Source organism: Nycticebus coucang, chromosome 20 (assembly GCF_027406575.1).
Source record: "Nycticebus coucang isolate mNycCou1 chromosome 20, mNycCou1.pri, whole genome shotgun sequence".
Classification (NCBI taxonomy): domain Eukaryota; kingdom Metazoa; phylum Chordata; class Mammalia; order Primates; family Lorisidae; genus Nycticebus; species Nycticebus coucang.
Window position 1 is genome coordinate 45,841,478 of NC_069799.1, and position 8,722 is coordinate 45,850,199.

The window sequence follows — 8,722 nt, forward strand, 5'->3', positions numbered from 1 at the left end:
GGGTGTAAAGAGGCAGGAAACCAACGTGAAGGCTATTGTGGAGGGAAGAGAAGACGTTCTGTGCTTGGGAGGAAGGAAGAATAAATTTTCCCTGTTGAAGGAACCATCTTCCATCAGTAATTGTCCTGTTCTTTGGATGAATATAGTGGAGATAATTTATTGAAGGACAAGTACTGACCTGCTGGGGTGGGGATATAGGGCATTGCACTGCCCATTTGGCTCCTATATCTGGCTTTGTAGTTGCCTTTGGAAATTGGGTCCGTCTTATTCTGGTGGCCTTTACAGCAGATAATAGCTACGTCCTTTGGGAGAGTGGCCATATTTAGGAGGATTTTAAGGAGTGTGGCATTGACAATAGAGGAGCCTTGGGTGGTAATGAATCCTCCTGGCTATATGGCTGCATGGTGATGGATTATGTGGAGAATATACTTTGAGTCTGTGTAAATGTGAATGGAACAGCATCATGGGAGCTGTAAGGCTTTAGCAAGGGCTAAGAGTTCTGCCTGTTGTGAGGCGGTGTGTGGAGGGGGACAGAATAATGGAGGTGATAATGTGGGGCGAAGACCCAACAGCAACGCCTGCCTTGGCCATGGAGTGAGCTTAGAAGAACTGCAGTGGATAAACCAGGTGTCTTCCGGGTTAGGTGAAGGAAAGAGGGAGATGTTGGGGAAAGGGTGTAGCGTCACTGCAGTTAAAGGCCAGCAATCATACAATGAGTTCTGAAAAGGGTGAAGGTCATGGAAGTGGAGGGCAGCTAATGGAGCTGAGGGTTATTTGCAGGGCCAGGGAGAAAGTGAAGGTCCAGGTTTTCTTTTCTTTTCTTTCTTTCTTTCTTTTTTTTCATGTCAGTCGGGTAATGTGCGGACATCGTAACATTGTGGGAGGCACATCTCACGCATGAGCATGAAAACCCAATCATCTCGCTTATGAACTAAAAAAGGATCGGTCTGGATTTTCTATGAAGAGGATTAGGAGCTGGAGTAAAGGAGGTGGGAAAAATAAAGATGATAAGTTGGTGTTTTAAAAGGGATGGAATATTGTGAGGGTAAGTAGATATGTGGGGGCATGGCAGGTAAGTTTCTGGGCCTCCAGGAAAAGGAGGGACATGACTGCCACCGCTGGGAGGCAAGGGGGCCAGCCTAGGGCTGTGCATTCTGTTTTGAGAGGAATGCTATTGGGAGGGGATTATTGGGAGGTTTCTGTGTTAGGACCCCTACTGCACATCCTTGGTGTTCTGACTCAGAGAGGTAAAATGGATAGCAGGGATCAGGGAGATGGAGGGAGAGTGCTTGGGACTGAGAGGATTGTAGGGAGAGGAAGGAACTTGACCAAAGCTGGTGCTGGTCTAAGAGGTTTAGCCCAGGCTGTGAAATTAGGAATCCAGGCTCTAAAATATCCTAGAACCTGCAGGAAGGAGAGGAGGCCATTTTTTGTTTGGGGAAGGAGTAAGGAGGAGGTAGCCTGAATGCGGTTAGGGGGATGAGTTTTTCTCGTTCCTGTAAGAAGATGCTGAAGTATCGGACAGAGGGAGAGGTTAACTGGACTTTGGAAGGGGACACTCTATACCCCTTGGTGGGGAGGAAAGAGAGTAAGTGAATGGTGTCTTGCCAGAAGACAGTGGGGGAGGGGCTGCATAAGGGAAGGTCATCTATGTACTAAAGAACTGTGGAATTTTTTGATAAAGTTAACTGCTGGAGGCAGCCTGAAGTGCCTGACCAAAGTAATGAGGACTGAATCTGAATCCTTGTGGGAGAACTGTCCAGGTCAGTTGTTGGTTGGTGGAGGAATCTGGGTTGGTCCAGCTGAAGGCAAAGAGGAGTTAGGAGAGCTCATGGATGGGGATGGTGAAAAACTGTGTAGTGTGAGGTAGAAAATAAATGAGATCGGGCGGTGCCTGTGGCTCAAGGTGTAGGGCGCCGTCCCATATGCCGGAGATGGCGGGTTCAAACCTAGCCCCGGCCAAAAACCACAAAAAAAAAAAAAAATAAATAAATAAATAAAAAAATAAAGAAAATAAATAAGATCAAAGCAAGGATGAAAAAAGAACTTACAGGGGGGAGGAGAAGGAAGTGGCCAAGGCTGGGGCCAGGGAGGTTACCAGGCATCCCTGAAGGACCTTTAACCAGCCTGAAAAGAGTGGTCCAGGCCCATGGCAGGGCGTCCCCACACGCGAGGCACTGGACAGGCAAGTCTGACTCCCAAGGTTAGTCCCTGACTGGCGCCAGGTTTAGAAGGCCCAGGGTACCAGGGAAGAGAAGCTAAAAAGGCTCAGAAAGGGAGGGGTTATAGACGAATGCTCACCTCACTATTAAATGGATGAATTCTGGGCAGGGGAGAGAGGGGTCCCCTGTTACCCTTCCTCTGGTGGTTTGCCTAGTTGTGAGTGGATCCACAGGATCCCCGTCCCAGGTTCCTGGCACCAAAATAAGAGGGGAAGGACTGGAAATGAGAGGTTATTCCGAGACATGAACCAGAGGAAGTGGAGTCCAGGTTCTGTGTGGGCAACGCGGCCTTTATTCACTTAGGTGAGAGAGGGCTGAGTTTAAAAAAGAAGTCAGCACTTGGGTTAAGGCAGGCGGGAATGTAAGAGTTGGGGGTAGGGGTGGGGATTGGCACACTCATTCCTTCCTGGGCAGGTGGTTCTATTTGGGCGGGTCCCCACCCTTGGCCCTGTCAGGTAAGGCAGACATGACACAGCTGGTCTGGTCATTTTAGACCTCCTGTCTCTCATTCTTACTGTTTTGTAAACGTAAGTCGTACCCAAAAGGTGTCCATCTTGAATTAACTTTTTTTTTTGAGACAGAGCCTCAAGCTGTCGCCCTGGGTAGAGTGCCGTGGCGTCACACCTCACAGCAACCTCCAACTCCTGGGCTCAAGCGACTCTCCTGCCTCCGCCTCCCAAGTAGCTGGGACTACAGGCCCCCGCCACAATGCCTGGCTATTTTTTGGTTGCAGCCGTCATTGCTGTTTGGCAGGCCCGGGCTGGATTCAAACTCGCCAGCTCAGGTGTATGTGGCTGGCGCCTTAGCCGCTTGAGCCACAGGTGCAGAGCCAGGAATTAACTTTTAAATCGGAAATGTTGTAATAGATTGCTACTGCGTTGTGCTTATTATTATTCAAAATAAAGGTAATTGTGGTCTTTGCTTCAGGAAGATTGAGTTAGGAAATTAACTTTCGAATTAGAAATGTCATAATAGATTGTCACTGAGTTGTGTTGATTATTTAAAATAAGGGCTCTTGTGATCTTTACGGTGAACCATTATGTATAAACCTGAAATTCTTTGTACAGAAGAAGAAAATAGTCTTGGAGAGGCTACTCTCACTGGTCTCCAGAATCACTGGCCTTCTGACAAATAAAGTTTGGTGGACCTATCCCCGTCTCTGCGTATTGGCTAACAGTGACAGGTGGCTGGACCCTCTTTGTCCAGTAACAATTTCTTTGGTGTGCTTCTAGAAATTTAAATAGATATTAAAGGTAAAGATTAGATCGAATGTCTTATTTCTTTGTTTTAGGTGAAAAATTCTGTACACAAAAGTAAGACTGTCCCTTCTGACAATGGATTTTTCTTTAGCTTCTTTTAGTTTTTACTTTGATATCGCTGATATTGAATTTTTTTCTGTATTTTTTTGTGGATGCATCAAGAGTATCTAAATATCTACCTTGGGTGATGTTTGGGTGAAAGGGAAGAAAAAGCCCCAGAGAACTCTGACAAAGGGTAGTAATGTCTGAATATATGGATAGGAAGGGGTTATAGCCTGTTAATAAGACCAGAAAAAGTCAACCAAGGTTTATTTTTATTTTTTTATATTTTTGGAGACAGAGTCTTACTTTGTCACCCTCAGTAGAGTGCTGTGGCATCACAGCTCACAGCAATCTCCAGCTCTTAGGGCTTAGGTGATTCTCTTGCCTCAGCCTCCTGAGTAGCTGGGACTATAGGCTCCCACCACAACGCCCGGCTATTTTTTTGTTGCAGTTTGACCGGGGCTGGATTCAAACCCGCCACCCTCGGTATATGGGGCTGGCGCCCTACTCACTGAGCTACAGGCTCTGCCCCAGACCAAGATAAATATCATATATTCTTTTTTTTTTTTTTTCAGTTTGGCTGGGGCCAGGTCTGAACCCGCAACCCTCAGTATATGGGGCTGGTGCCCTACTCACTGAGCCACAGGCTCCCCCCCTAATATCATATATTCTTTAAGCTTTATCAATTATCACAGAAATTAAAATGGTATAAATTTGCATCCAAAACTGGGTTTAAATGGAAGGAGGAGATTTTGGTAGACAGTTCTCTGTGGTATCTTGAATTTCTGTATGTCCTGTTCGCATAGATGCTAATTTTCTTTATTGTGGACCATTATTCAAGGACGGTTATAGAGCAGACAGCCTTGGAAAACTGAGATAGCATCCCGTTCAGGAGCAAAGGACAGGTTTGTGTGTTCCAGTATAATGACGATACTGTTTTCTTCTGGGCCAAAAGTCAGGCAGGTTTATGCTCTTAGGAGGGATTTGAGTTCCCTAAGCTCAATGTTCTTCTCCTCTGAGGCAGCCTAGTATGTGTACAGGCATCACCTGACTCTTCAACTTCCCTGTAGAACCCAGAGTGCAGGAAAGTGGCTGAAACTCTGACACTCTAGCTACTGCTGTTATTGTGAGTAATGAAGTTCTTTGTTTCTGACCCAGGAGTCTCAAGTCTTCTGTCAGTTTTTATGAAACTGTGTCAGGCTAAATTGATAGCTTGTAAGTAGGGTACAATCTCAGACCTGTCATAGTTTTTTTATTTTTTTTGAAACAGAATCTCACTCTGTCACACTGGGTAGAGTCCCACGGTGTCATAGCTCACAGAAGCCTCAAACTCTTGGTCTCACGAGATCCTCTTGAAAGCACATATAGTGAAAAAGACATGATACAGCTGGTCTCGCTGGTTTAGGTCCTGTCTGACCTTCGCCCCTGCCTTCCATCCTTACTGGTTTATAAATTTAGATACCCTAAAGATGCCTATCTTGAGTAGTTTTGGTGGACTGATTAGTTTTGGTGGACTGATTAACTTTTAAATTAGAATGCTGTTTATTGTTTGAGTCATGGGTTCGGCTGATTATTTAAGATAAGGGTTAACTCGGTCTTCACTTTGCACTTAAATGTATACAACTGTAATGTTGGAAACAGAAGAACAGAACAGTCTTTGGAGAGGCTATTCTCACTGTTCTCCAGAATCCTGGCCTTCTGACCAAGTTTAGTGAACCTAGCCTCGTCTCTGCATATTGGCTGACAGTGACAGCCAATATGCAGAGACGGGTAACATTTTTGCTTCAGTTTTTCTATTTTTAGTGGAGACAGGGTCTTACTCTTGCTCGGGCTGGTCTCAAACTCCTGAGCTCAGGCAATCCACCCGCCTTGGTTTCCCAGAGTGCTACAATTACAGGTGTAAGCCACCACGCCCAGCCTCTGTTGTAGTTCTTGGCAATAATATGTAGAATCGCAAAAAACATCAGTGATAATGCTTTTATAATTAAAATTGTATATTCTTTAGGTGACCAAGAAGCCAAAATCACAGGGAGATACTGATGAGATAAAGGGGATACAGGCTTAAGTAATAAAGCTACAACTTTCAAAAGTCAGTATCATCTGTAAAACTGAGAACTCTCAGGACAATGACAAGAAGGCCAGGCCTCTGGGTTGCCATTCTATCAGGGAACCTGGGCTGAGCCCAGCTGGCAGGCTGGGAAGCTTCAGATTCCTTAAAGCTATTAAAGGAATGTCTATAAGGTAGACATTACAGTTTGAAATAGAGGGCAGATGGCCGGGCGTGGTGGCTCACATCTGTAATCTTAGCACTCTGGGAGGCTGAGGCAGGAGAATCACTTGAGCTCAGGAGTTCTCGATCAGCCTGAGCAAGAGTGAGATCCTGTCTCTACAAAAAATAAAAACATTAGCCAGGTGCTATGGCACGTGTCTGTAATTCCAGCTACTCAAAAGGCTGAGGCAGGAGGATCTCTTGAGCCAGGCGTATGAGTTTGCAGTGAGTTATGATGACACCACTGTCCTCTACCCAGAGTGACATAGCAAGACTCTAGAGAAACAAAACAAAAAAAGGCAAGAAAAGAGATAGAGGGCAGATAAACATCTCTGTGGCATATGAAATTCAAACCAAACTCAGACTAATGGCTGTTAATTAAACTGATATTTAGCTCATGAACACACGTCACATACACTATTATGCTTTTAAAGATTTATCGAGGACCCCAGAAAGGTCTTGTTTATGGTGATTATATCCGTTGCTATGTATGGCATCAGAAATGAAAACCGAGAAGGTCAAAAAAATGTGTTAATTTATTTAAAATGACAGCAATAAATAATTTCATATCGGCATAAATAATTTTTATGAAAATAACTCCAGTTTCTGAAGTACAAATTGTACTGCAGAAGTGACATCATTTGATGATTTCTAAAATCTCTTAAATGGCTGGCTTCATAAAAGACAGCAGAATCCTCAATTCTACTTATTTCTTTTATCTGTTGTGGTATCCTAAGTCATACAGCCTCTGGAAAAAAAATCACCAAGAGAAAAGAATGAAAATGGAAAAATCAAAGAATATATTCATATATACATATATAATTTTTTTTTTTGAGACAGAATCTCACTTTGTTACCCTCAGTAGAGTGCTGTGGCATCACAGCTCACAGCAACCTCAAACTCTTAAGCAATTCTTTTGCCTCAGCCTCCCACGTAGCTGGGACTACAGGCGCCTGCCACAATGCCTGGCTATTTTTTAGAAATGGGGTCTTGCTCTGGCTCAGGCTGGTCTCAAACCTGTGAGCTCAGGCAATACACTTGCCTTGGCCTCCCAGAGTGCTGGGATTACAGGTGTGAGCCACCGTGCTCTGCCCCGTGTATTCGTATTTGTATAAAAATTGTTTTGACTTTACAGACCACCTAAAAGGATCCAGAGTCCCTGGATCATAGTTTGAGACACAAAATGAAACAAATGTGCAGGGCTGAAAGAAAACAAATAAGCCAGGTGTTCAGGAAACAGTGTCGTATTGATTTTATGGTAAGAATGCCTTGAGTTTAATTTTCAAAATTCCCAGTAGAAGTTTCAGAAAGAGCCCCTTAATTCTATCTCTTTTTGTTAACTAGGAAACCAAGGAATTTCCAGCAGAGAGGCCCATGGGTGCACTGTCAGATGGGGAATAATTAGGTTTTACACTTGAGAGCATTTTATTTCAGGCTCTAGGAAAATGGGGTTTTGATAACATTTCAAAATAAACACCTTTTCTTTCTAGGGTTCAGGGATGAATGCCTCATTTAGCATAGTGGAGGATATATCATATATGAGGGAAAAAAATCACTGGCTTTGGTGCCAAAGCAACCAGTTTGACTACAGGCATATGATAGCAGTTGGGCAACTTTAGGCAGATTATTTAGCCACTCTGAACCTCAGTTTCTTCATCTGCAATATGGGAGTAATAATGCGTCCCAGACTTATTGGGAGGATTCTACTGAGATAGCCCAAGTCTGATGGCTGGTGTTCAGGAAGGCACAGGCAGAATTCTCAACTGTGTTTTCTGTTGGGATTAGATGGGGCCTTGGCAGTCTTCACAACGTGTATTAGCTTCTGCTAAACACACCCAGCCACAGAAATGCTCTGCTTCACTAGGCAGTCCCTTCCATTTCAGAAAAGTCTGATTCCTAGAAGATTTAGAAAGCTAAAATCTCCCTTCATCATTTCTCATTGGTGCCTGCTCGGAGCATGATCTAATTCTCTGCCACATGACAGCTTTTCAAACATGAGAACTGTGCTCCATTCTCGCTTAGCTCCTTCCTCTGTTTTCAGGATTAGACAGCCTTCAGCAGGCAGGTGCACGGTGTTTTGGGCCACGTTCATTTTTCTTTGGACAGAAAGAGGATTAAGTTCTGGACATCAGAAGATCAAGGTCAACCCAAACTCATAAAACATCTAGACTTTTCCTTTCTATGCCTACCTTTTGGTGCATTTGCGGGGTTAGCTTGCTGTGCCTGACTGCATACGTCACCTTCATGTCGTGCTATTTCAAAGCTCTTGTTTGCTTGTTACTTAATCTCCCCATGATACCATCTACCCACAGGCAGCTGGACAAACAGTCATGTGCAGAAAACAATGCTTTGTCAACCCTTTGCAGTTCTTTATTTCTTCATTTTTTCAGTTTCAGATTGGGTACCATGACGTTGACTTTCAGGTTCACCCTGATGAGTAAAACAAAACTTTGTTGGCTTAAGAAATGCCCGTGGCTTGTCTGAAAACCTGGTGATTCACTGCCCTCTCTCTGGTGAGCTAACTTGAATGTTCACATTAGTGTAGCTTTGGGGTGATCCTTGGCCTTTGCCCTAGATTGCAGTGAAAATGCTGACATTTTCCCTGGGGCTGACTTTCCACAGCCTTTAGAGTTTTTACTGTCTCAGAGGTCAGAGCCTTGAGAACTATTAGTCAGCCTGAGCACATTACCATTTCTGACCTAAACAGCTATAACATCTTCCCCTTTTCAAGTTCTCCCTTTTTTGCATTTTGAAATTGCCAACTGGAGAAAGCCCACAATTTCAGATGCAATATTTCTTTCTCCAATGCCCGAAACTCCCAGGAGTTTCACCGTTGACTGCCTGCCTTTCCAGGCATCCAGCTAGAAGTCAAAATGAAACTCTTCGCAGTCTCTGCTGAGGATTTGTGTTTTGTACCTGCCTTAGGGCAT

The 8,722-nt window shown here is 44.2% G+C and overlaps 1 non-coding gene across 1 annotated transcript; it reads right to left on the bottom strand.

The window, feature by feature from the left end:
• Positions 1-843: 843 nt before the first annotated feature.
• LOC128573241 (small nucleolar RNA U13) lies at positions 844-943 on the bottom strand. The gene has a single exon (XR_008376395.1). It is a non-coding gene; the product is annotated as a small nucleolar RNA U13 (small nucleolar RNA).
• Positions 944-8,722: the final 7,779 nt, after the last annotated feature.